Below are 26972 nucleotides of genomic sequence, written 5' to 3' on the forward strand. Positions count from 1 at the left end.
GACTTAGTCTGCAGCAGGTGGTGAGGGAACCAACGAGAGGGAAAAATATACTTGAACTTGTCCTCATCAATCTGCCTGCCGCAGATGCATCTGTCCATGACAATATTGGTAGGAGTGACCACTGCACAGTCCTTGTGGAGACAAAATCCCGTCTTCACATTGAGGATACCCTCCATCGTGTTGTGTGGCACTACCATCATGCTAAATGGGATAGATTTTGAACAGATCTAGCAATGCAAAACTGGGCATCCATGAGGCGCTATGCGCCATCTGCAGCAGCAGAATTGTACTCAATCATAATCTGTAACCTCACAGTCCAGCATATCCCCCACTCTACAATTACCTTCAAACTGGGGGACCAACCCTGGTTCAAAGAGGAGTGCAGGAGGGTATGCCTCAAATTGAAGTACCAAACTGGTGAAGCTACAAGCCAGGACTACTTGTGTGCTAAGCGATCCCATAACCAACAGATCAGATCGAAACTCTGCAGTCCTGCCACATCCAGTCGTGAATGGCGGTGGACAATTAAACAACTTACAGGAGGAGGTGGCTCCACAAATATTCCCATCCTCAATAACCTGTGAGCCCAGAACATCAGAGCAAAAGATATGGCTGAAGCATTTGCAATAATCTTCAGCCAGAAGTGTCAAGTTGACGATCCATCTCAGCCTCCTCCTGAAGTACCCAGCATCACAGATGCCAGTCTTCAGCCAATTAGATTCACTCCGCCTGATATCAAGAAACAACTGAAGGCACTGGATACTGCAAGGGCTATGGGCCCGGACAACTGCTCACTGACAGGGCCACTCAGCTTCATACCTCATTATAACCTTGGTTCAAACATGGACAAAAGAGCTGAACTCGAGGTGAGGTGGGAGTGACTGCCCTTGACATCAAGGCAGCATTTGACTGAATATGGCATCAAGGAGCCCTAGCAAAACTGAGGTCAATGGGAATCAGGGGGAAAACTCTCCACTAGTTAGAGTCTCACCTAGCACAAAGGAAGATGGTTGTGGCTGTCGGAGGTGAATCATCTCAGCTCCAGGACATCACTGAAGGAGTTCCTCAGGGTAGTGACCTAGGCCCAACCATCTTCAGCTGCTGCAATGACCTTCCTTCAATCATAAGGTCAGAAGTGAGAATGTTTGCTGATGATTGCACAATGTTCAGCACCATTCTCGAACTGCTTCAGTATCTGATGAGTCATGCAGAAATGCAGCAAGACGTGGACAATATCCAGGCTTGAGCTGATAAGTGACAAGTAACATTTGTGCCACAGAAGTGCCAGGCAATGACCATCTCCAACAAGAGAGAATCTAACCAACTCCCCTTGACATTCAATGGCATTACGATCGCTGAATCCCCCACTAACATCCTGGGGGTAACATTGACCAGAAACTGTACTGGAGTAGCCATATAAATATTGTAGATACAAGAGGAGGTCAGGGGCTAGGAATCCTGCAGTGAGTAACTCCCCAAATCCTGTCTACAAGGCGCAAGTCAGGAGTGCGATGGGATACTCTCCACTTGACTGAATGGGTGCAGCTCAAACAACACTGAAGAAGCTCGACACCATCCAGGACAAAGCAGCCCGCTTGATTGGCACCCCACCCACCACAAACGCACAGTGGCAGCAGTGTGTACCATTTACACTGCAGCGACACACCCAGGCTCCTTAGACAGCACCTTCCAAACCCCTGACCTCTACCAACTAGAAGGACAAGGGCAACAGATGCATGGGAACACCGCTGCCTGAAAGTTCCCCTCCAAGCCACACACCATCCTGACTTGGAAACATACATATCGCTGTTCCTTCACTGTCCCTGGGTCAAAAATCCTGGAACTCCCTTCCTAACACTGTAGGTGCACCTACCCCACATGGACTGCAGCAGTTCAAGAAGGCAGTTCACCACAACCTCACAACCAAGGGCAATCAGCGATGGGCAATAAATGCTGGCCAAGCCAGGGACACCCAGATCCCAGGAATGAATAAAAACGTTAGTGTTTCATTGTGAAAAAGGCAACACTAGGAGATGTTACAAACCACTAGGTTAAAATAATTGGGAACACAGTTTGCTCTACGAGATAAAAGGGACATATAAACCAGGAGAAATTGCCTTAATGGGCAGGTTCCATCAACCAAATATAAGTTAGGAACACCCAAACGCTTGGAATGCAAGTTCATTAAATAATGTAAGCCTGTTTCAAGACCCAGAGAAACTACAAAAGAGAGAGAGTGCACATCTTGACTTCATAAGTAAACCAGATAGCACACAGGAAATGGAACCCATGCAACCCAAGGGATAGCAACCACCGAATTAAGTTTGAGATGATTTGCCAGACATTAGATTAGATTAGATTAGAGATACAGCACTGAAACAGGCCCTTCGGCCCACCGAGTCTGTGCCGAACATCAACCACCCATTTTATACTAATCCTACACTAATCCCATATTCCCAAACATCCCCACTTGTCCCTATATTTCCCTACCACCTACCTATACTAGTGACAATTTATAATGGCCAATTTACCTATCAACCTGCAAGTCTTTTGGCTTGTGGGAGGAAACCGGAGCACCCGGAGAAAACCCACGCAGACACAGGGAGAACTTGCAAACTCCACACAGGCAGTACCCGGAATCGAACCCGGGTCCCTGGAGCTGTGAGGCTGCGGTGCTAACCACTGCGCCACTGTGCCGCCCTTATGTTGAGGAACAGCAGCTAAAAAGATTAAAGTCATAGAAGGCATGCAGTAAGAGGTGGGGTGGGGCCTATTAAGGACAGAGAGGGTGATACAGACTTAGAGGTGCAGGGCAAGGCTAGAATACTTAATGAGTTCTTTGTATCAGTGTTTATTAAGGAAGAGGATGCTGATAAAATATAAGAAGTGGAGAAGGTAGAGGTAATGGATGGGATGAAAATTGATAGGAAGGATGTACGGGAAAGGCTGGCTATGCTTCGAATGGATAAGTCACCTGGTCCGGATGACTTGCATCCCACTTTGCTGAAGGGAGTGGAGATAGAGGAAAGGCTTGCCATAATCTTCCAATCTTCCCTAGATATGGGAGTGTGGCAAATCTAACACCTTTATTCAAGAAAGGGTGGAAGGACGGTCCTAGTAACTACAGGCCAGTCAGTTTAACGTCAGTGGTGGGTAAGGTTTTGGAAATAATCATCAGGGGGAAAAAAATAATCAACAGCACTTGGGGAGGTTTGAGTTAATTAAGGAGAGCCACCCAAATCCACTATACCAGATAGATTGGGTCTCAGTTTAATAGCTTAACCAGAAAGGCAGTATCCTTTCAGTACTGTACAAATCCTGAAGGGAGCTTGAACCCACAACCTTCTAACTCAGAGTCAAGAGCACTGGCAACTGAACTAGTTTCTAGATATTTCAGCCTGAACTTGGTAGTCCTTTACAAAAACAAAAAGGGAAAACAGATTTTGATAGAGCAGGGAAATCACTTCTGATATTGCTTATGATGTGCATTTCAATTGTGTGTGGGATACTCATCCTATTATTGGTTAGTTGCTGTGACAACATCAGCTGGCAATGCCATAGCTTAGCACAGTCCTCAATGTGTAATGCATGCATCAAGGAGGACTAGCTGTTGCAACTATTTTTGTTGCCACTTTAATCAGAAAATCCAGGGAAATTGTGTCAGCCACATTTCATACACATTTAATTTGGGAAGGCAGAGTTTTTTTTATAAATACTTATCTTCTGAATAAGCCCATGTTCAATTAGAGAACACAGGCCATCGTCTGAATCATCTTTGCAGAACCTCTGCAATGCTTTCAACAGTAATGAGATATTTGTGAACTGATTTTTGTCCATTTCCTTAAAAAAAAACAGAACATTAATACCAAACAAGCAATCTGGGTCAATTTGAGTTCATTCATACTTAATGGCAGTGTAAGAAAGGTGCAGTACCTTATGAGCTAGTTTATCAAGTTTGTTTAGGAATGGCTTGTTGCATTTCTGAGGTGGATATTTGTCTTCAATAAACAAAAATTCTTCCAAGGCTTTAAATCCATTGACATTAAAGGCACCTTCAATGAGAGACCAAAGCTACAATATAAAAAAAAACTCTTGCTTAGTGATACTACCTTCACATGAAATGGCTACATAACTCCTCAACCACATTCAAAATCTCCAAGGGCTCTTAAAAACTCAATGTTGTAACATTTAGAACATGCAAAAATGGAACAATCACTCCCACAAAAAAACTGAATGATTAACGCTTAAATTAATTAAAATCATAAAGCAATAACAGTAAAGAAAGGATGTCCCAAACAATTCACAGCCACTGAAATTATTTTGAAATATAGGTTTGGATATTGCAGTCCCAATAGTGGCAAACGCTGAGACATTCACTGATACTAAGGGCCTCAATGGCACCACAACTTCTGGCTTGCACACGAGCCGAAAACCAGAAGTTGCGGTGCGACTCAAAGGGTTTTAGAGGAGGACCTGTAATGCGACAATTTGGGCTGGTTGCCCACAAGTTATGATTATTTTCACGCTTCTTTTAAAAAAACATGCTGATATTAGTAGGCACAAAGCCTGCTCGACAGATTCTGCAATATAAATGAACAATCCCCTTAACCTAAAACACCTCTTCAAAAATAAATTTAGGTGTGCAAAATTATTCAGTGTACTTCTGATTGTAAAGGTGCATAAAATCAGTGCTGCGCTAGCCATCTACTTGTTAACTTAAGATCAACCATTTGCTGATTTGTACCGGAAATTAAATCAGAACATGAAAGGGAGGAGAGTGCATCTCAACTTTTAGTAATAAGCTATTAAGAGACATGAAAGATTTTACTATTAATTAAGCCTGATCAAGGGATCTCAGCAGGACTGGGGAGAAAGAGACAGTGAGAGATACTAAGGCACCACAGGGAGGCTGTAAAATGGCAAACCAAACTGACCGCTATTATGTTTGTACCTTCACACACCTAGTTACCACTGGATAGAGAAGAGCCTAAGAAAAGGCCATTGTTTTCTCCCTTGGATACATGATAAAGCAGCAGAATTGAAAGCCTGTGGTATGGCTGGAGGGGGGGGGGGGGGCGGGGGCGGAGGGGGGAAGTAAATTACTTGTGCCTCACGACTATAAATGGGAGAGAAATAAATTTGTCCTAAAGTGCCAATCCTATCAGGCCAGTCAGTGGCGACGATAGATTATATCACAGAATTATCCAACATAATTAAAATCATTGTGAAGCAGTACTTTAATATTTTGTATAACAGCATGGACAAAGCCTCTTTCACCACACGCCCTTGAGCTGAAGACTGACCTCAAGGAGTGTGTCTTCAGCTTGTGACATCACTAGGGGCATGGCTTCGCTGGTAATACACCTCGCTACTCCGCCTTGTACATTGTTTCATTGGTAAACCATGCTGCAGCAAGAAGTGAAAGTTCTCGCTGCAGCCAACAAATCAGGAAAGTTTGTACTTCTCTGCGCAGTCAGTGGTAAATGCCACCACTTCACCATTGACCTCAAAATCCAGGCCAGTCGCTGTAGGGAAGCATGGCAGCCAATTTGTATCTAATAAAGGTCCTACAAATAGCAATGAAATAAATTACAAGATGTTTTTGATTGAGGGATAAAAGTTGACTAGGAAATGAGGGGAATTCCCTGCTCTTCTTCACATTGTGCCATGAGATCTTTTACGGGCACCTGAGAGGACAAATTGGCCCATGATTTAATGTCTCATCTGAAAATGTTACCTTCAACAGTACTGCATAGGATTGCCATCATAGATGATGCGCCCAGGTCTCTGTAGTTCGTTTGAACCTACCACCTTCTAACCTAGAGATGAGAGTGCTACCACGATACCTTAAGAGCATATGCAACTATTTCTGGAATGATCCAAGTATTGTGCTATAAACCCATCTCTTGCAGTACTGAAAATCCTTGCTATAGCTACTCAATTTTGGATTAAGACTAGGCAATTTAAAAGAAACAAAAGTACTAATTTTAGTGGTAGGCCTAAAACAATCAAAAATTCTGAGACTATAACAAACATAATTAACCTACCATGAACAGCCGAAAGATACACATTGTTTAATTAAGGACTTGGAGTGGTTATAAAGAGAGCCTGCTGGGATATGGCAGAAGGGAGGAGGGGGGGAGGAGGGGAGGAGGGGAGGAGGGGGGGGGGGGGGGGAAGCAGGAGGCAGTGATGTGTAATGCTGCATTCTGTCGATAAACCGACTATCAAGAAAAGGATCTGTATCTAGTTTCATTCTTCATTTGGCTTGGATCCAATTAACATAGGCATGACCCTATTCAAGGAATGTGAAGCAAAAAAATGTGAATATCTAGTCAATTATTGAATACTAGTGAGATGAACGAAGTGTGAGGAAAGGCAATAAAAATTAATAACACAATTTTAAAGTAGGTGCAGGAACAGAAAGACCTGGGGCTCATAAATCTTTGAAGATGGCAGGACAAGATGGGCTAAAAATTGATAGAGTTATTAAAAAGGCTGGCTGTGCGTAAAGTGGATAAGTCACCAGGACTGGAGGAAATACATCTGATGAGATAGAGGAAAGTAAGGGAGGAAATTGTGGAGGCACTAGCCATAATTTTCCAATCCTCCCTAGATTGGAAGAGTGGTGCCAAAATGCTGGAGAATGGCAAATGTTAACTATAGGGCAGTTTAACCTCGGTAATGAGAAAGCTTGTAGAAATGATAATCCAGAACAAAATTAGCAGTCACTTGGACAAGTGTGGATTAATTAAGGAAAACCAAATCGCATTTAATTAACTGGATTGTGTTACATCATCAAAAAACCTCAAAGGGCTGATGAGGGCAAAGCAGTTGATGTGGTGTGCATGGACTTCCAAAAGGCATTTGATAAAGTTTCACATAATAGACTTGCCAGCAAAGTTGAAGCCCATGGATTAAAATGGATAGTTGTGGTATGGATATAAAGTTGGCTGAGTGACAGAAAACAGTAGTGGAGAACGATTGTTTTCCGGACCGGAGATAGCTATGCATTGGGGTTTACCAGGGGTCTGTACTAGGATCACTGCTTTTCTTGATGTATATTAATGATTTAGATTTGAGTGTACAGGGCACAATTTCAAAATTTGCAGATGACACAAAACTCTGAGGTATTGTTAACTGTGAAGAGGATAGTGATGGACTTCAAGAGGACATAAACAGGCTGGTGGAATGGGCGTCACATGGAAGATTTATGCAGAGATCTGAGTAAATATGTGCACAAATCAGAGAGAGAGAGAAAGAGAGAGAAGCTGTCCCCATTGGCAAAAAGGTTGAGAACTAGAGGACACAAATACAAGGTGATTGGAAAAAGAAGCAACGGAGTCATGAGAAAAGCTTTTTTAAAAAAACACAGCAAGTCTCAGGATCTGGAAAGCAGTGTAGTGGAATATGATCCAATCGTGGATTTCAAAAGAAAACTGGACCACCACCTAAAGGTAAAAACTTGAAGGGCTAGAGAGAAAGGGCAGGGGAGTGGGATGAGCAGAGTTGCTCTTGCAGACAGCCAGCATGGACAAGATGGGCTGAATGGCATCTTTTGTACTGGAACCATTACATGATTCGATAAGTTGATAAGGCTGTTAAAAAAGCATACAGGATCCTTGGCTTTATCAACTGAGGCATGGAGTACAAAAAGAAGAAAGTTATGCTAAACCATTATAAAACACTGGTAGGCCTCAAGTGTCCAATTCTGTCCACCACACTTTAGGAAAGAGATCAAGGCCTTGCAGAGGGTGCAGAGAGATTTACGATCATGGTACCAGGGATGGCAGACTTCAGTTCTGTGGCAAAATTAGAGAATGTGGGATAAAAACAGAAAAAGCTGGAAATACTCAACAGGTCTGGCAGAAGCTGTGGAAAGAGGAACAGTTAACATTGCAGCTTGATGACTTTGCGCCACATCTGGAAAAAGTGAGAGATGTAACAGGCTTTAAGTACAGAGGCAGGGAAAAGTGGGTGAAAGAGACAAAAGGGAAGGTCTGCAATAGCACGGAAGGCAGGAGACATTCAGCGACAAAAGGGATGATGGTGCAAGGCAAAAGGGAGTGGTAATGGGACAAGTAAAGAAATAAGAGATGTATCTAAGGGAAGTTTGAATTGCAGAATCATGAACAGCTGCGGTCCACAAACAAAAAAAAAAGAGGAAAGAAAAAGGAAACAAAATGGGGGGGCAAAGGTTAGGATTTGAAATTGTTGAACTTGAAGTCCAGAAGGCTGAAAAGTGCCTAATTGAAAAATGTGGTCTTGTTCCTCGAGCTTATGTTGGGCTTATTTGGAACACTGCATGAGGCAAAGGATAGAAAGGCCAGAGGGGGAGCAAGGTGGAGAATTAAGGTCAGGGTCACACTTGCAGGACTGAACAGAGGTGTTCCGTAAAGCCTTCTCCCAATCTATGTTTGATCCCCCCAATGTACAGGAGACTGCATCATGAGCAGAGAGTACAATACACTAAATTGAAAGTACAAGTAAATCACTGGAAGGAGTATTGGGGCTTTGGACGGTGAGAAGGGTGGACGCAAAAGGGCAGGTGTTGCATTTCAAATACAAAAATCAGATTGGCAAAGGTTGTCTGGAAGATGAGTGTGTAGAATGCTTTCATAACGTAGAATCGTAGAAAGTTTACAGCACAGAAAGAGGCCACTTGACCCATCGTGTCTATACCGGCCAATAAACGATCCATCCATTCTAATCCCACCTTCCAGCATTTGGTCCGTAGCCCAGCAGATTACAGCACTTGAAGTGCATATCCAGACTCCTTTTGAATGAGTTAAGGGTTTCTGCCTCAATTACCCTTTCAGGCAGGGAGTTCCAGACCCCCACCACCCTATGGGTGAAAAAAATTTCCTCATCACCCCTCTAATTTTTCTACCAATCACTTTAAATCTATGCCCCCTAGTCACTGACCTCTCTAAGGTAAATAGGCCCTTCACTTCCATTCTATCCACACCCCCCAACATTTCAATCAGATCTCCCCTCAGCCTTCTCTGTTCCAAGGAGAACAATCCCAGCCTATCCAATCTTTCCTCATAGCTGCATTTTTCCAGTCCCAACATCCTCGTAAATCTCTTTCGTAACCTCTCTAGTGCATTACATCCTTTCTGCAATGAGGTGACCAGAACTGTACACAGTACTCAAGTTGTGGCCTAACTAATGAGTTATACAGTTCCAGCATAACCTCCCTGCTCTTGTATTCTATACCTCAGCTAATAAAGGAATGGATTCCATATGGCTTCTTAACCACCTTATTGATCCGTCCTGCTATCTTCAGGGATCTGTAGACATTCACTCCAAGGTCTCTCACTTCCTCTGCACATCTTACTATTTTCCCCATTAATTGTGTATTCCTTTGCCTTGTTTGACCTCCCCAAATGCATCATGTCTCACTTCTCCGGGTTGAATTCCATTTGTCATTTTTCTGCCCACCTGACCAGACCATCTTCCTGCAGCCTACAGTTATCTGCCTCACTATCTACCACATGGCCGATCTGTGTTTTGTCTGCAAACCTCTTGATCATACCCCCTACATATACGTCCAAATCATTATTATATACCACAAAAAGCAGGCTGACCCGATACTGAGCCCTGTGGAACGCCACTGGAAACAGCCCTCCATTCGCAAAAACACCAATCAATTACCAATAATTTGCCCACTACTGAGGTTAGACTGACTGACCTGTAATTATTTAGGCTATCCCTCACTCCCTTTTTAAACAGAGGTGCAACATTAGCAGTACTCCAGTCAGTTTCTTGAAACAGTACATTGTGGAACCAACTAGGGGATAAAGTTAATTTAGATCTAGTTTTTTGCTATGAGGCAGGTTTAATTAGTAATCTCATAGTAAAAGATCCTCTGGGAAATGTGATTACCATACAATTGAATTCCATATTAAGTTTGAAAGCAACATACTCCAGTCCCAAACAAGAATCCTAAACTTATGCAAAACCAATTTTATATGCGTGGGGGAAGCGCTGGTTAAGGTTGATTGGGTAAATAAGACTTAAAAGGTATGGTGGTAAATAAACAGTGGGAAACATTTAAAGAAATGATTCAAAATGTTAAACAAAAATACATTCCATTAAAAAATAAAAACTCTAAGATCTGTTTGTGGTTTACTAGGAAAGTTCAGGATAGTGGGAGATTAAAAGAGGCAAATACAAATATTGTAAAAAATAGTCATTAGCCTCAGGATTGTGTGAGTTTTAGAAACCAGCAAAGGGGGTACAAAAGTTAATAAAAAAGTGAAAAAATAAAATCAGAGTAAACTAACCAGGAATATAAACAGCTTTTACAAGTACATAAAAAGGAGTGTAGCTAAAACAATCATTGGTCCCCTCGAGGCTGAAACAGGAGAAATTATCATGCAGAATGAGGATTTGGCAGATATGTTGAGCAAATATTTTGCATCTGTTTTCACAGTAGAAGACAGAAATTACATACTGGAAAATACAGAGTAATCAAGAGGCTAATAAGTGTGAGAAACTTAAGGTAATCAATATCAGAGAAAGAGCATTGGAGAAACTCAAGGAACTTAAAGCTGACAAATCCCCACAACCTGATGGCCTAGATCCTATTGTTTTAAAAGAGGTAGCTGCAGAGATAGTGGATGCGCTGGCTATGATATTCCAAACTTCCCTAGATTCTAGAACGGTCCCAACGGATTGGAAGTTAGCAAATGTAACATCGCTATTCAAAAAAAAAAAGAGGGTGGGGGGAAAACAGGGAACTACAGGCCAGTTAGCCTGATAACAGGAAAGTGCTGGAATCTATTATTAAGGAAGTCTTAACAATGCACTTAGAAAAACATAGCATAATCAGTAAAATCATGTTGACTTGTTCTAAAGGGAAATCCTGTTCAACAAATTTATTTGAGTTTTTTGAGGATGTAATTAGTAAGGTAGATAAAGGGGTACGAGTAGATGTAGTAGACTTGGATTTTCAAAATGCATTAAATAAGGCGCCAGACAAAAATTAATATGCAAGATATTGGCTCATGGAATTGGAATTAATATGTTAGCATAGACTAAAGATTGGATAATGGACAGGAAGCAGAGAGTAGGGATAAACAAGGCATTTTCAAGTAGGCAAGCTGTAACCAGTGGAGTGCCATAAGGACCAGTGCTGAGGCCTCAGCTATTTACAATCTATATTAATAACTTCAGAGAAAAGACAGAGTAATGTATCAAAGTTTGCTGACAATACAAAGCTAGTTGGAAATGTAAGCTGTGAGGAGGCCACAAAGAGGCTGTAAAGAGGTCTAGATAGGTTAAGTGAGTGAGCAACAAGGCAGCAGATGGAGTATAATGTGGGGAAGTGAGTTTAATCCCTTTGGTAATAAGCATAGAAAAGCAGAATTTTTTTTTTTTAAAAAGGCAGAAAACTGAAACGTTCAGAGAAACCTGGGGGTACTCAAGATGAACACAAAGTTAGCATGCAGTTACACCAAGCAAATGATACGTTGGCCTTTACTGCAAGGGGACTGGAGCACAAGAATAAGGAAGCCTTGCTACACTTGTGTAGGTCTTTGATGAGACCATACCTGTATGCAGTTTTGGTCTCCATATTTAAGGAAGGATATTCTTGTATTGGAGGCAGTACAGCAAAGGTTCACTAGATTGGTCCCTGGGATGCTAGTGTTGTTGGGAAGGGTTTAAACTAAATTTTCAGGGAATGGGAAGCTGAGAGGGAGCTCAAACTGGAGGGAAGAAAAACTGTTAACTTGTCAGGTGTGTGGGAACCAGGAGCAAGCATCAGAGAATACCAGGGGAGATGGACAGCCTAGACAAGTGAATAGTAAGTTCTTAGGTGGGGTCAGAGTAAGGGAGAAAGTAATAAAATCTGAATCAGTGTTAATGTGCAGGTATGTGAATGCACGAAGTGCGGTTAATACGACTGGTGAGGTACAGGCGCAGATTGCCATGTGGAAATATAATGTTGTGGCTATAACAGAGACCTGGCTCAAAGAAGGGCAGGACTAGGTGTTAAATATTCCTGGATACAAGGTGTTCAGGAAAGATAGGAAAGGGAAGAAAGGGGGAGGAGTGGCAGTAGCAATTAAGGAGAACATTGTAATGCTGGAGAAAAAGGATGTCCCAGAGGGGCCGAGGACAGAATCAATTTGGCTAGAGCTAAGGAACAACAAAAAGGTGCGGTTATGTTGCTCGGTGTTGTTTATAGGCCACCACCTAGTGGGAAGGACATGGAGGAACAAATTTGTGAGGAAATTACAGAGAGGTGCAAAAGGTATATGGTAGTTATAATGGGGAACTTTAATTATCTAACCATAGACAGGGATAATAGTGTAAAAAGCAGTGAGGGGCAAGAATTCCTAGAGTGTGTTCAGGAAAATTTTTTACATTAGTATGTTGCGTGTCCAACAAGAAAGGAGGCACTGCTAGACCTGGTTCTTGGGAATGAGGTTGGCCAAGTCGATCAAGTATCAGTAGGAGAGCATTTAGGGGATAGCGATCATTGTATCATAAGGTTTAGGCTGACTATGGAAAAGGACAAAGCGCAATCCAAAGAAAGAATAATTAACTGGGGGCAAGGCCAACTTCAATGGGGTAAGAATGGAGCTACGGCAAATAAACTGAATTCAAAAGCTGGCAGGGAAACCAGTAGATGAACAGTGGGCTACTTTCAAAGAGGAGATAGTTCGGGCACAGTCAAGGTATGTTCCCTCGAAGGAGAAAGGTAGGGAAAACAAAACCAGAGCTCCCTGGATGACAAAAAGAGGTAGATATTAAGATAAAGAAGAAAAAGTGTGCTTCTGACAGATGCCAGGGAAAAAATACTATTGAGACCAGGCAGAATATAGAAGGTCCAGAGGGGAAGTGAAAAAGCAAATAAGAGAAGTAAAGAGAGAGCATGATAGGAGACTGTCAGCTAGCATTAAAGGAAATCCTAAAGTTTTCTATAGGCATATAAATAGTAAAATGGTGGTAAAAGGATGAGTGGGGCCAATTAGGAACCAGAAAGGGGATTTAAACATGGAGGCAGAGGGCATAGCTAAGGTATTGAATGAATACTTTGCATCTATCTTGACCAAGGAAGATGCAACCCAGGTAATGTTTAAAAGAGGAGATAAATCAGACACTAGAGGGGTTTAAAATTGATAAAAGAGGAAGTATTAGATAGGCTGTCTGTACTTAAAGTGGATAAAGCACTAGGACTAGATGAGATGCATCCAAGGATACTGAGGGAAGGGAGGGTGGAAATTACAGGAGGCACTGGCCATAATTTTTCAGTCTTCCTTAGACTGGGGGTGATGCCAGAGGACTGGAGAATTGCAAACGTTAGACCCTTGTTCAAAAATGGGTGTAAAGATAAGCCCAGCAACTACAGGCCAGTTTGACTTTGGTGTTGGGAAAGCTTCTAGAAAAAATATTTCGGGACAAAATCATAGTCACATGGACAAAGGTGGGTTAATTAAGGAAAACCAGCATGGATTTATTAAGGGAAAGTCATGTTCAACTAACTTGCTGGTGTTTTTTTTGAAGAGGTAACAGAGAGAGTTGATGAAGGCAATGCTGTTGATATGGCGTACATGGACTGTCAAAAGGTGTTTGATACAGTGCTACACAACAGACTTGTGAGCAAACTTGTAGCTCATGGAATAAAAGGGACAGTAGCAATATGGATACAAAATTGGCTAAGTGACAGGAAACAGTGGTTAATGGATGTTTTATGGACTGGAGGAAGGTTTGTAGTGGAGTTCCCCATTGGTCAGTGTTGGGACCCTTGCTTTTCCTGATATATATATTAATGACTTAGACCTTGGTGTACAGGGTACAATTTCAAAGTTTGCAGATGATACAAAACTTGGAAGCATTGTGAACTGTGAGGATAGTGTGGAACATTAAAAAGGACATAAACAAGTTGGTGGAATGGACAGACAGGTGGCAGATTAAATTCAATGCAGAGAAATGTGAAGCTATTCGTTTTGGTAAGAAGAACATGGAGAGACAATATAAAAGTGACATGAGGAAAATCTTTTTCATGCAGCGAGTGGTTAAGGTTTGGAATGTGCAGCTTGAGAACGTGGTAGAGGCAGGTTCAATTGAAGCATTCAAAAGGGAATTGGACAGTTCCATGAAAAGGAAGAATGTGCAGGGTTACGGGGAGCAGGCGGGGGAATGGAACTGAGAGAATTGTCCTTTCAGAGAGCCAGTGCGGACATGATAGGCAGAGTGGCCTCCTTCTGCACTGTAACAATTCTGTGATTCTATGAGAGTGTTCTCCTATGATTACAGGCTAAGTAAATTGAGCCTATACTCACTGGAGTTGAGAGGAATGAGAGGTAATCTCATTGAAACATACAAGATTCTGAAGAGGCTTGACAGGGTAGACACAGAGGTTTTTTACCCTGGGTAGGGAATCTAGAACAAGGGAGCACAGTTTCAGGATAAGAGGTTGATCATTTAGGACTGAGACGAGGAGAAGTTTTGAGAATTTTTGGAATTGTATACCCCAGAGAGTTGTAGATGCACCATCTGCGAGTATATTTAAGGCTGAGACACATATTTTTGTTCTCAGGGAATGAAGAGAGCAGGCGGGAAAGTGGAGATGAGGCAGATGATCAGCCATGATCACATTGAATGGTGTAGCAGAATCAAGGGGCCTGCAGCTATTCCTTGTGTTGTTGCATCTCCTGTGCTTGCACAGAAACATTTTGTGGAAAAAGGAGGAGGTGTTCAGGGTGATTAAGTGGAGGGAACCAGGATGTTGCAGACAGAACAGTGCCTTCTGAAAGCTGAAAGGGGAGAGGAGGGGGAAGATGTGTTTGGGGGCAGCATCAAGCTGGAGGTGGCGGAAATGGTGAAGGATCATCCATTGATGAGAGACTGGTGGGGAAGAAGGCATGGACAAATAAAACACTATGATTCTGGGATTGGTGGGACGGGCAGCAGGAGTGCTGAGAAGTAGTGCATCAAATGGAACTGACATGGTCGAGGGCCCCATTAACCATGGTGGGGGAATCCTCAGTTGTAGAAAAAGGAAGACCTATTGGAAGCATTGGTGTGGAAGGTTGCATCCTCAGAACAGATGCGGAGACAGAGAAAATGGGAGAATGGAAGAGAATTCTTACAGTAAGCGGGATGTGAGGGAGTGTCGTCAAGGTAGCGGTGGGAGTCAATGGGCTTATAGAGAATATTGGTGGAAACCTTATCCCCAGAAATGGAGACAGAGCAGTCAAGGAAGGGACGGGAAGAGTCAGAGATGGACCATGTGAAGGTGAGAGAAGGACAGAAATTGGAAACAAAGTTGATAAATTTTCCAGTCCAGGGTGGGAGCAGGAAACAGCACCGTTAGTCATCAATATCCTGGAAAAAGAGGTGATGAAGGGAGGGAATCAAAGTAGTACTGGAACAGAGCCTTCAGACTGTCCTGGTGGAGGATGAAGGTCTAGAGAGATTGGATAACCATGGTGAAAAGGACAGTTAGGGCTGGGAAACTAGAAAGTGCTAAAGTGGCAGAGGGTTTCCAGATCATTAGAAAATACAAGATCAGTGACAGTCTTGGAAACAATGGCTTAATGTTCAATGGTGTGGTCATGGTCCAGGGGGAGGTAGGTGTCATAATGGCACAGAAGGCAGCCATTCAGTCCATCGAGTCCATGCCAGCTCTCTGCAGAGCAATCCAAACAGTCCCATTCCTGGCTCTATCCCCGTAGCCCTGTAAGTTTATTTCCCTCAAATGTCCATCCAATTTCCTTTTGAAATCAATCACTTTTGCTTCCACCACCCTTGTATGCAGCAAGTTCCAGGCTATTACCACTTGCTGTGTAAAAAAGCTCTTCCTCATATTTCCCCCCACCTCCTGCCCAAAACCATAGATCTGTGTCATCAGCTAATGGGAACAGCTTTTCTTTGAATCCAAACCAGTCAGAATCTTGTACACCTCCCCTCAATCTCCTTTGTTCCAGGAAGAACAATCCCAGCTTATCCAACCTAACCTTGTAGCTAAAATCCTTCATCCCTGGAACCATTCTGGCAAATATCCTCTGCACCCTCTCGAGGACCCTCACATCCTTCCTGAAGTGTGGTGACTAGAGGTGGATGCAGTATTCTAGTTGTGGCCTTACCAGAGCTTTATTAAAAGGTTCAGCATAACCTTGCTGCTTTTGTACTCAATGCCTTTATTTATGAAGCCCAAGATCCCGTATGCTTTGCTAACTGCTCACTCAATATGTCCTGCCACCGACAGAAAGTGTCAGAGTTCGCATCTGGCCTCCGCTAGGTAGAGGTCGATATGCCAAACGATGCCACCCTGGTTAGGGTTCATATCATAATCTCTGCTGCCATTTTATTTCCTTTTTCTTTTCTAGTTTTGTTTTTATTATTTTTGGTTAGCAGTTGTCCATGATTCTATCATTCACACCTCCTCTAGACATTTTTTTTTTTACTTGTCCTATTACCACTTCCTTTTGTCTTGCCCATCAACTCATTTTTTCATTTAAACACTTCTGCCTTGCACCTTATCACAGGACTTCCCTTTTGTTCTTCCCCCAGCACACTCCCACCCTTACTTGCCCCAAACCTGTTCCAATTCTAACTTTTCCCAATTCTGATAAAGGTCATCAAACTGAAACATTAACTCTCTTTATCTCTTCATAGATGCTGCCAGAGCTACTGAGTATTTCCAGCATTTTCTGTTTTATTTCAGAATTCCAGTATCTGCAGTATTTTGCTCTTGTTCTAGGGAAGCTGGGACTCTTCCTCCTTGGAGCAGAGGAGCTCAAGGGGAGATGTAATGTGCGTTCAAAGTTATCAAAAGTTTTGGTAGATTTGATAAGGAGAAACAGTAGTTACTGACTGAAGAAAGGATCAGTAACTAGAGGACACAGATTAAGATAATTGGTAAAAACCAGAAGGGAGATCAGGACTTTTTTTGTTCACACAGGAAATGCACCAAGAGAGTGGAAGCAGATTCAAGAGTCACTTTGAAAAGAGAATTGGATATATATTTGAAAAGGAAACATTTGCAGAGCTATGGAGAAAGAGCACAGGAGTGAAACTAATTAGAAAGCTTTCAAAGACCCAGCACATGCATGAAAGGCTGAATTGCTTCCTTCTGTGCTCTATAGTTCTAGTAACTACATAAAGCTGGCATGTTGATACTGTATTCATTTTATCATTGAAAGCTTAAAATGGGCTCTCCTCCAAGTGCCATCGTGAGTCCACTTGCTCCTAACTTTCATGAATGGTACTCTGAAAATGGCTTGGAGATTCCTCAGTGCAGTCTGAGATAACCCTTTCTTTCATCTGCCCACTGTCTCACTCACTAAGCTCAATGGATTGCTTGTGATTGCAAATTCAGGCTGTAGGTGAAAATAACAGATGCAAACATTTCTCCATTCCATTGCCTGTAAAAATGGATACCTCCTAATACCACATTCTAAACATTATAACGATCTGCAGCTGTGCTTGCAAAGCCTAATTCATTTGCTTTAATAACTAGAATACAATCACAAGTCTCACTACACAAACTGATTTGCCCAGGTCATCATTGGGTTACAGAGGCTTATAAGAGGATTTTTTTAAAAAATCCTATTACATGATGTACTATCAGCAAAGTAACAAAAGTGCAATCCACAAGTCAGCCAGTAGCTGAACTGTGCAATGTTTATTCATAAGCACCAACTGCTTCCACCGCATTCTACTGATAGATGGCACAAAAACGACAGTCAGCCCTTTTTTAAAAAAAAAGTAAACATTAGGATTAGTTAACAGGCAGAAAACAGAATAGGAATAAATGGGTCATATTCAGGATGGCAGGGTGTAATCAGTGGCATGCTACAGGGATCAGTCCTTGAGCTTCAATTACGTGCAATCTTTAACAATGACTTAGCTGGGGGACTGAGTATGCCATATTGAAGTATGCCGAGGATATAAAACTAGGTTGAAAAGTAAGCTGTGAGGAGGACATTAGAGGCTGCAAAAGGATATAGGCAGCTTAAGTGATTGGGCAAGAAGGTGGCAGATGGAGCATAATGTGGAGAAGTGTAAAATTATCCATTTTGGAAGGAAGAAGGGAAATGCAGAATTGTTTTTTTTTTTAAAAAGGTGCAAGATGAGTACATTTTGGTAAGTTTAGAGAGATATGGAGGTCCTCGTATATGAATCATTGGAAGTTAACATGCAGGTTCAGCAAGTAATTAGGAATGCAAATGATAAGGAAGTCTTGCTGTAATCGTATAGGACTTTGGTGAGACAACACCTGGGAGTACTGTGTACAGTTTTGATCTCTTAACCCAGGGAAGGATATACTTGCCTTAGTGAGGATGCAACAAAGGCTCACTAGATTGATTCAGGGGATGGGTTGGCTGACCTATGAGGAAAGGTAGGGTATTCTTTGGAGCTTAGAAGAGCAAAAGGTGATCTCATTGAAGCGCACAAGATTCTGAGAGGGCTTGACAGGGTATGTGATGAGAGGTTGTTTCCCTTAGCAGGAGAGTCTAGAACTAGGGTCAAATTCTCAGGATAAGGTATCAGCTGTTTAGGACTGAGATTAGGAGGAATTTCCTCACTCAGAGGGTTGCGAATCATTGGAATTCTCCACCCCAAAGCATGGATGCTCAGTCGATGAGTCTATTCAAGACTGAGATCAACAGATTTTTGGGCACTAAGGGAATCAAGGAATATGGGAATACAGCAAGAAAGTGGAATTGATCGAGAAGTTCAGCCTTCATCTTTGTGAATGGCAGAGCAGGCTTGATGGGCTGCAGAGCCTAATTCTGCTCAATATTCTGATGATCTTTAAAATATACAACAATGGGTACTTTGACTTCAACTTCACATTAAAGCCAATCAAATACCAGCAGAAATACCACTTGGGATAAGAGTGGTCTCATTTACACTGCAATTGAGACCAGGAAGAAACAGGAGTATATGAACATACTCGGGACTAGCCTGACAAAAATCATTGAGACCGCAGTCTCAAAGGCACAGTACAACAGAGGCATTAAGGACACATCGGTTTTGGGAGCACTAAAATAAAAGCAAAATACCACGGGTGTTGGAAATCTGAAATGGAAACAAAGTGCTGGAAATACTCAGCAGGTCTGGCAACATCCGAGGAGAGAGAAAAACAGAGTTAACGTTTCAGGTTTCATCAGTTCTGAAACTCTGTTTCTCTCTCCACAGATGCTGCCAGACCTGCTGAGAATTTCTAGCACTTGCTGTTTTCAGCTGTTTTGGGAGGTTGGCTTAAACCTTCAGTACATTTACAGGATGGTACTCAACCTACAAATATTAAGTACTCTAGTCCTACAAATCTTTTCGGATGCTTTAGTAAACCTAGCAAGCTGCGACACAAATTAGGTATTGGAAGTTTTATTGCACTAGTCAGATATGCACACTGCATATAATAGTTAATGGCATGAAATGTTTTTGAAAGAAATCTTACCATGAATTCCTTTTTAATCGGCATATCGTCAGTCACTCCCTTACTTTTCCAGTTCAATTCTTCCTCCTTCAAAAATAGGGAAAGTTTAGATTCAAATATACTATACAGTAATACTGTTATACCTAAGCATTCCTAGAGACATGCCATCTACTATTTGTATAAACAGATACTTTTTCTCATCAGATGTCCTTGTACAGCATGTGCACTCAAAATAAATATCAGAACCTATGCATCTGCTCAAACCTTTTGAAATGGCTAAAAGGTAAAATAGTAGCTTGGGAGGATTCATCCAATTCCCCACCCTCTCCACAAAGAGGGTAGTCAGTTTTTTTGGGGGGGAGGGGGGGGGGGGGGTTGCAGGAAAAGAGAAGAAAAATAAGAGAAAGGGCTGAGTTCATATAATTGATAGTTTTCACACCTAAGACTTTAAAAAAAAATCAATTCACAGGATGTGGGAATCACCAGCAAAGTCAACATTTATTGTCCATTCCTATACAACTGAGTGGCTTGCTAGGCTATTTAAGAGGGCAGTTAAGAGTCAACCACATTGCTGTGGATCTAGATTCATAAATAGGCTAGACCAAGTAAGGACAGTATATTTCCTTCCCTAAAAAGGACATTAGTAACCAGGTGGGTTTTTACAACAATCTGGTAGTTTAATGGTCAACATTACTGATAGTAGTTTTTTTTATTCTAAATAAATTAAATTCCACACCTGCCATGGTGAGATTTGAACTCATCTCTCAATCTTTAGTCTAGGCCTCTGGATTACTAGTGCAGTACCATAAACACAATGCTACCATAGCCTTGTTTCCTCCTTTCAGTTTGCATCTGCTACTTGTCCAAACTAATCTCTGCCAAAACATCCTCCCACCTGGCTACACTTTTAACAAGACAAGCGCTCCAAGTTCCAAATATCACAGTGAAGTCAACCAGAAACACAATATCCTAGCTAGGAGTTAGCCCTCAACTTGTGTTGCAAATACTTCCTGCTTTTCTTTGAATAATGCCCTGGGATCTTTTACATCCATTGGAGGGGGCAATGGGCTCAGATTAACATCTCACCTGACAGACAGTCCCTCTGACAATACAGCATTCCCTCAGCACTGCACCAGATTACATGCTGAAGCCCTGTAATATGTTGTCATTTGCATTTTGTGTTTAGCAGCTAACATTTCCATACTCAACATTTTACCCAAGCACTTAGTAACATTCCACCAATATAAACCATCAGCACACAATACATAAAACAATGAAAATCAGGAAAATAAATAAGGTACACCAAACACACTGTCTACAAAATGTTTAACACTAATTACGGATACTTTCTCAATTTACAGTTGCAATAAAAGTTAGATACAGCTATATTATCTATTACAAAAGAAAAGCTTACATATTTGATGCATGGGATAATAATCCACAATCTGGGATAAATAGGATAGAAATAAGCATAATAGTAGAAACTAAGATCCAGTGCTGGCATTTTTTTTTTTAAAACTCTCCCTCACAACATCCCATAATGAAATCACACTCAATTATAAACAAAGGAACCAAATCACCATGTACAACCACTGTACTTCTATGCAATGGCCCACTCTAAGGTGGTGTTTACATTTTTTTTTTCAATACTTGGAGGGAAAATTACTCATTGTTTAAATGAAAGCACTGAACAGTCTCAGTCACACAGCCCGTCTGAATGCAACACATTAGGAGCAATACAATAGTCTCTAACTGATTGGAGACACAGCAAATACAGCAATTCTATGCTTTTGATGAATAAAACAGTTTTGGATCATGTATTGGCAATGAGCAAAGATGGTAGGAAGGATAAGGAGGACACATAACTCCTTGGAAAATAAGAGCCTAAACGGAGTAGAGGAGCAAAGGATTTAAAGATACAAGTTAAAAAGGCCACCAAAATGCAAACAAAGCATTGGGGTTAATTTCTAGCCCAGTGAAAAGAGACAATACATTAAACTTATATAGAAGCTTGGTTAGATCACACTATTTATAGCATTATGTACAGTACTGGCCTTCATATTACAAAATACATATTTCTTCATCTTTCCTGGTGTCTATCATAGAACTAAGAATTTATAACTATCAGGAAAGACTGAACAAGCTGGGTTCTTTTCTTTAGAAGAGATTTGATTGTAGGGTGACCTAATTATGAACAGGTTTGATAGGGTTCATGAAGAGAAGATGCTTTTATTTGTGGGCGAGTCCAAAACTAAGGATCATAAGTATAATAAACCCAATAATGCATTCAGGAGAAACTTATTTTCCCAGAAGCAGTTAGAACATGGAACTTGCTACCACATGGAGTAGTTGAGGTGAATAGAATGTGTATTAAGGGGAAGCTGAATTAAATAAGAGGAAGAAAGGAATAGACGGATATACTACACAAAAGAAAAATATTGTGGATGCTGAAAATCTGAAACAGAAACAGAAAATGCTGAAAACACTCAGCAGGTCAGGCAGCATCTTTGGAGAGAAAAAGAGAGTTAATGTTATAAGGTCGATGATCTGTCAGATGAAAGGTTTCTCTCTACAGATGCCGCCTGGCCTGCTGAGTATTTCCAGCATTTTCTGTTTTTGTGTGCAGGAGGATATACTGTCGGATTAGATGAATTAGGGTGGGGCGAGGCTCATGTGGAGCTTAAACACCAACAGATGAGTTGGGCTGAATTGTAATGATATGCAAAATGAAACATCTCACCTAACTAGCCACACTGAAAAGCAAGCCATCTCCTCTCCACACAAAATATCTACAATTGAAAAACTAAAATACATGGGATACATTCCATTAAGTTTAACATTAGAAAGTCATAGAATGAAAAAGTAGTTTAGCAACCTACATTTAAGAAAAAAATTACATATATTTGGGCATTTTCATAAATACCTGCTTTCACAGATGATTAATCTACTAGCTGACCAGAAGTGACTATTAAGAGATGGTTAAAGCAACTCATCACATGAAAACAAGTTGCATGTGTGGTAATAGGAAACTGGAGCGATCTCGCTTTTTAATTACCCACCCCCTCAAATTGGTACTTTCAAAACTAAATTGATGGCCAGGTTTAATTGCAGGAGCATTTTCAATTAAACAATTTTGGATCTTAGCAGCTGTGGTGGAACAATCTAGTTATTCTAACTTGAATATTAAAGATTTGAGAGCTTTACAAAAATTAACGTTTTCTTACGAACATAACACCACCAATATCCTTTCGATGTTTAAACTTATTTATTTTCACTTTAAAGAAATGAAAACCATCTTCTCTCCCCGTGCAAAGAAAACAATGAACTGAAGCTGGATCATCCACGAAACAAAGTTTAAATCTGGAGTACGAACCAACTTCAATCATTTTCTGCTTTTCTGAAAATATTTCAAAGTTGAACTCACCAAGCCATTAATCAAAAAATGCCAAGTTACTGGAAAGAGCAGAAAATTGTTTAAAAAAAACTTGCTAAAATTAAGTTTCAAAATCGCGTTCAACTGTTTTCACAAAAATGCAATTTCATTAAATTGATGCCTGCTCGAATCTCCATCCTCATAAAAACAACACTCCAATGGCTAAACAAACTACGGACAACCCAAATTTCAACAGGCTATAACTAATACTTGAGGCATTTCACTATATTTTAATAAAAGTATTCTTCTCCACTCACCTATTCTAAACTTTGAGAAACATTATACCTATCAGACGCGCACACTCTCTTGTCTTAGCCAGTCCCTTTTTGATTTGTATGTATTCTGCAGACTGCGCCAGATGACCCTGACACGGACTCGCCGACTCCAATTTCAAATTAATTTGTCCCGGAGCAAGGAAGTATTAGGTATATCACGCATCTTTCCAATTCATCCAACAGTGCAAAGCAGAAACTTGCGCCAAAGGGCTTGTTTGTGTGCACTTGCGTAATTCATCGGGATGGTACATTAGATAGTTACACTGCAGCTTTACATTGTGTATCATTGCACCATTTAGTAATATGTGCACGGTCATCTTCACTTCCTAAAAGACAAACTACAAAGCGGGAGATCATAAAATCTGAAAGAAAACGTAACCAGTGGAAAAAGACACCAAGACATTTACAGACAATGTCCCAGACACTGCCATCACCATCCCTGGGTATGTCCTATCCCACCGGCAGGACAGACCCATCAGAGGTGGCAGGACAGTGGTATACAGTAGGGAGGGAGTTGCCCTGGGAGCCCTCAACATCGACTCCGGACCCCATGAAGTCTCATGGCATCAGGTCAAAGATGGGCAAGGTAACCTCCTGCTGATTACCACCTACCACCCTCCCTCAGTTGATGACTCAGTACTCCACCATGTTGAACACCACTTGGAGGAAGCACTGAGGGTGGCAAGGGCACAAAATGTATTCTGAGTAGGGACTTCAATGTCCATCACCAAGAGTGGCTCGGTAGCACCACTACTGACCGAGCTGGCCGAGCCCGAAAGGACATAGCTGCTAGACTGGGTCTGTGGCAGGTGGTGAGGGAACCAACAAGAGGGAAAAATACACTTCATCCCATCCTCATCAATCTGCCTGCCGCAGATGCTTCTGTCCATAACAGTATTGGTAGGAGTGACCACCGCACAGTTCTTGTGGAGACGAAGACCCGCCTTCACATTGAGGATACCGTCCGTTGTGTTGTGCGGCACTATCACCGTGCTAAATGGGATAGATTTCAAACAGATCTAGCAATGCAAAACTGGACATCCATGAGGCGCTGTGGGTCATCATCAGCAGCAGAATTGTACTCAACCACAATCTGTAACCTCATGGTCCAGCATATCCCCCACTCTACCAGTACCATCAAGCCAGGAGACCAACCCTGGTTGAATGAAGAGTGCAGGATGGCATGCCAGGAGCAGCACCAGGCATACCTCAAAATGAGGTGTCAATCTGGTGAAGCTCCAACACAGGACTATCTGCGTGCCAAACTGTGTAAGCAGCATGCAATAGACAGAGCTAAGCGATCCCATAACTTGTTGTGTCCCTAGCCAAGCTGTTCCAGTACAGCTACAACATTGGCATCTACCCTGCAATGTGGAAAATTGCCCAGGTATGTCCTGTACACGAAAAGCAGGACAAGTCCAACCCGGCCAATTACCGCCCCATCAGCCTACTCTCAATCATCAGTAAAGTAATGGAAGGTGTCATCAACAGTGCCATCAAGCGGCACTTGCTTAGCAATAACCTGCTCAGTGACACTCAGTTTGGGTTCTGCCAGGGCCACTCAGCTTCATACCTCATTATAACCTTGGTTCAAACATGGACAAAAGAGCTGAACTCAAGAGGTGAGGTGAGAGTGACTGCCCTTGATAGCAAGGCAGCATTTGACCGAGTATGGCATCAAGGAGCCCTAGCAAAACTGAGGTCAATGGGAATCAGGGGGAAAACCCTCCACTGGCTGGAGTCATACCTAGCGCAAAGGAAGATGGTTGTGGTTGTTGCAGGTCAATCATCTGAGCTCCAGGACATCACTGCAGGAGTTCCTCAGGGTAGTGTCTTGGGCCCAACCATCTTCAGCTGCTTCATCAATGACCTTCCTTCAATCATAAGGTCAGAAGTGGGGATGTTCGCTGATGATTGCACAATGTTCAGCACCATTCGTGACTCCTCAGATACTGAAGCAGTCCCTGTAGAAATGCAGCAAGACCTGGACAATATCCAGGCTTGGGCTGATAAGTGGCAAGTAACATTTGTGCCACACAAGTGCCAGGCAATGACCATCTCCAACAAGAGAGAATCTAACCATCTCCCCTTGACATTCAACAGCTTTACGATCGCTGAATCTCCCACTATCAACATCCTAGGGGCTATCATTGACCAGAAACTGAACTGGAGTAGCCATATAAATACTATGGCTACAAGAGCAGGTCAGAGGCTAGGAATCCTGAGGCGAGTAACTCATCTCCTGACTCCCCAAAGCCTGTCCACCATCTACAAGACACAAGTCAGGAGTGTGATGGAATATTCTCCACTTGCCTGGATGGGTGCAGCTCTAACAACACTCAAGAAGCTCGACACCATCCAGGACAAAGCAGCCCGCTTGATTGGCACCCCATCGACAAACATTCACTCCCTCCACCACTGACGCACAGTGGCAACAGTGTGTACCATCTTCAAGATGCACTGCAGCAATGCACCAAGGCTCCTTAGACAGCACCTTCCAAACCCGCGACCTCTACCAACTAGAAGGACAAGGGCAGCAAATACATGGGAACACCACCAACTGCAAGTTCCCCTCCAAGTCACACACCGTCCTGACTTGGAACTATATTGCCATTCGTTCACTGTCACTGGGTCAAAATCCTGCAATTCCCTTCCTAACAGCACTGTGGGTCTACCTACCCCAAATGGACTGCAGTGGTTCTAGAAGGCAGCTCACCACCACCTTCTCAAGGGCAATTAGGGATGGGCAATAAATGCTGGCCTGGCCAGTGACGCCTACATCCCATGAATGAATTTAAAAAAAATGAAAGAGCAAAAAAAAACAAAGCTTTTATAAGATATATCTGGATGAGGTGTAAATGGTAGGATAGCAGCAATCCGAATACAAAGTAAAGGGTTTAGGAAAGAGGGAGGGGGGAAATGAACCAGTAAAAAAAAACAAAAGAGAAAAAATAGGTTTATGATCTAAAATTGTTGAACTCAATGTTGAGTCTAGAAGGCTGTAAAGTGCCCCCTCCAAAGATGAGACACTGTTCCTCGAGCTTGCATTGAGCTTCATCAGAACAGCAAGACAAAGCATAGAGTGTGGTGGAGGCAGGTTCAACTGAAGCATTCAAAAGGGAACTAGACAGTTACATGAAAAGAATGTGCAGGGTTATGGGGAGAAGGCAGGGGAATGGGACTGAGAGAATTTCTCTTCCAGAGAGCCATACAGGCACGATGGGCCAAATGGCCTCCTTCTGTGCTGTAACAATTCTGTGATTCTGTAATTTTTGTTTATAGGCAAAAAAAACTTTGATTAAATAGCATTTCATTAACATTTGGTATGTCCATTTATTACATGGGTTCTGTGACTGATTCTGGGTTTTCTAAACAAAAGTAATTGGTTTTTAAACTATGGAGCCTAAAATATTTATCACACCCTAGGTATCTGCCTTGGACAGAGTGCAATGTAGATTTACTAGATTTACCAGCTTAACCCTTGGAGTCCCGATATAAGAGAAATTAAACAAACTAGGGTTGTATTCCATGGAATTTATAAGGTTAAAGGGTGATTTGATCAAAGTTTTCAAGATATTATGGGAAACAGATAGGGTAGATTGGGAAAAATTTTCGTCTACTTGGGGAACCTAGGATAAGCATTCCCTTCAGGATTGCAATTGGGAAACACTTTTTCATGCAAAGGCTGGTGGGAGTTTGGAACTCTCTTCCCCAAAAGGAAATTAATCCCAGATCAATTGTTAATTTTAAAACTGCGATTGATATATTTTTGTTAGCCAAAAGTATTAAAGAATATGGGGCAAAGGCGGGTCTATGGAGTTAGGTTGCAGATCAGTCATGATCTCATTGAATAGCAGAA

The sequence above is a fragment of the Heterodontus francisci genome, chromosome 2 (assembly GCF_036365525.1).
Source record: "Heterodontus francisci isolate sHetFra1 chromosome 2, sHetFra1.hap1, whole genome shotgun sequence".
NCBI lineage: Eukaryota > Metazoa > Chordata > Chondrichthyes > Heterodontiformes > Heterodontidae > Heterodontus > Heterodontus francisci.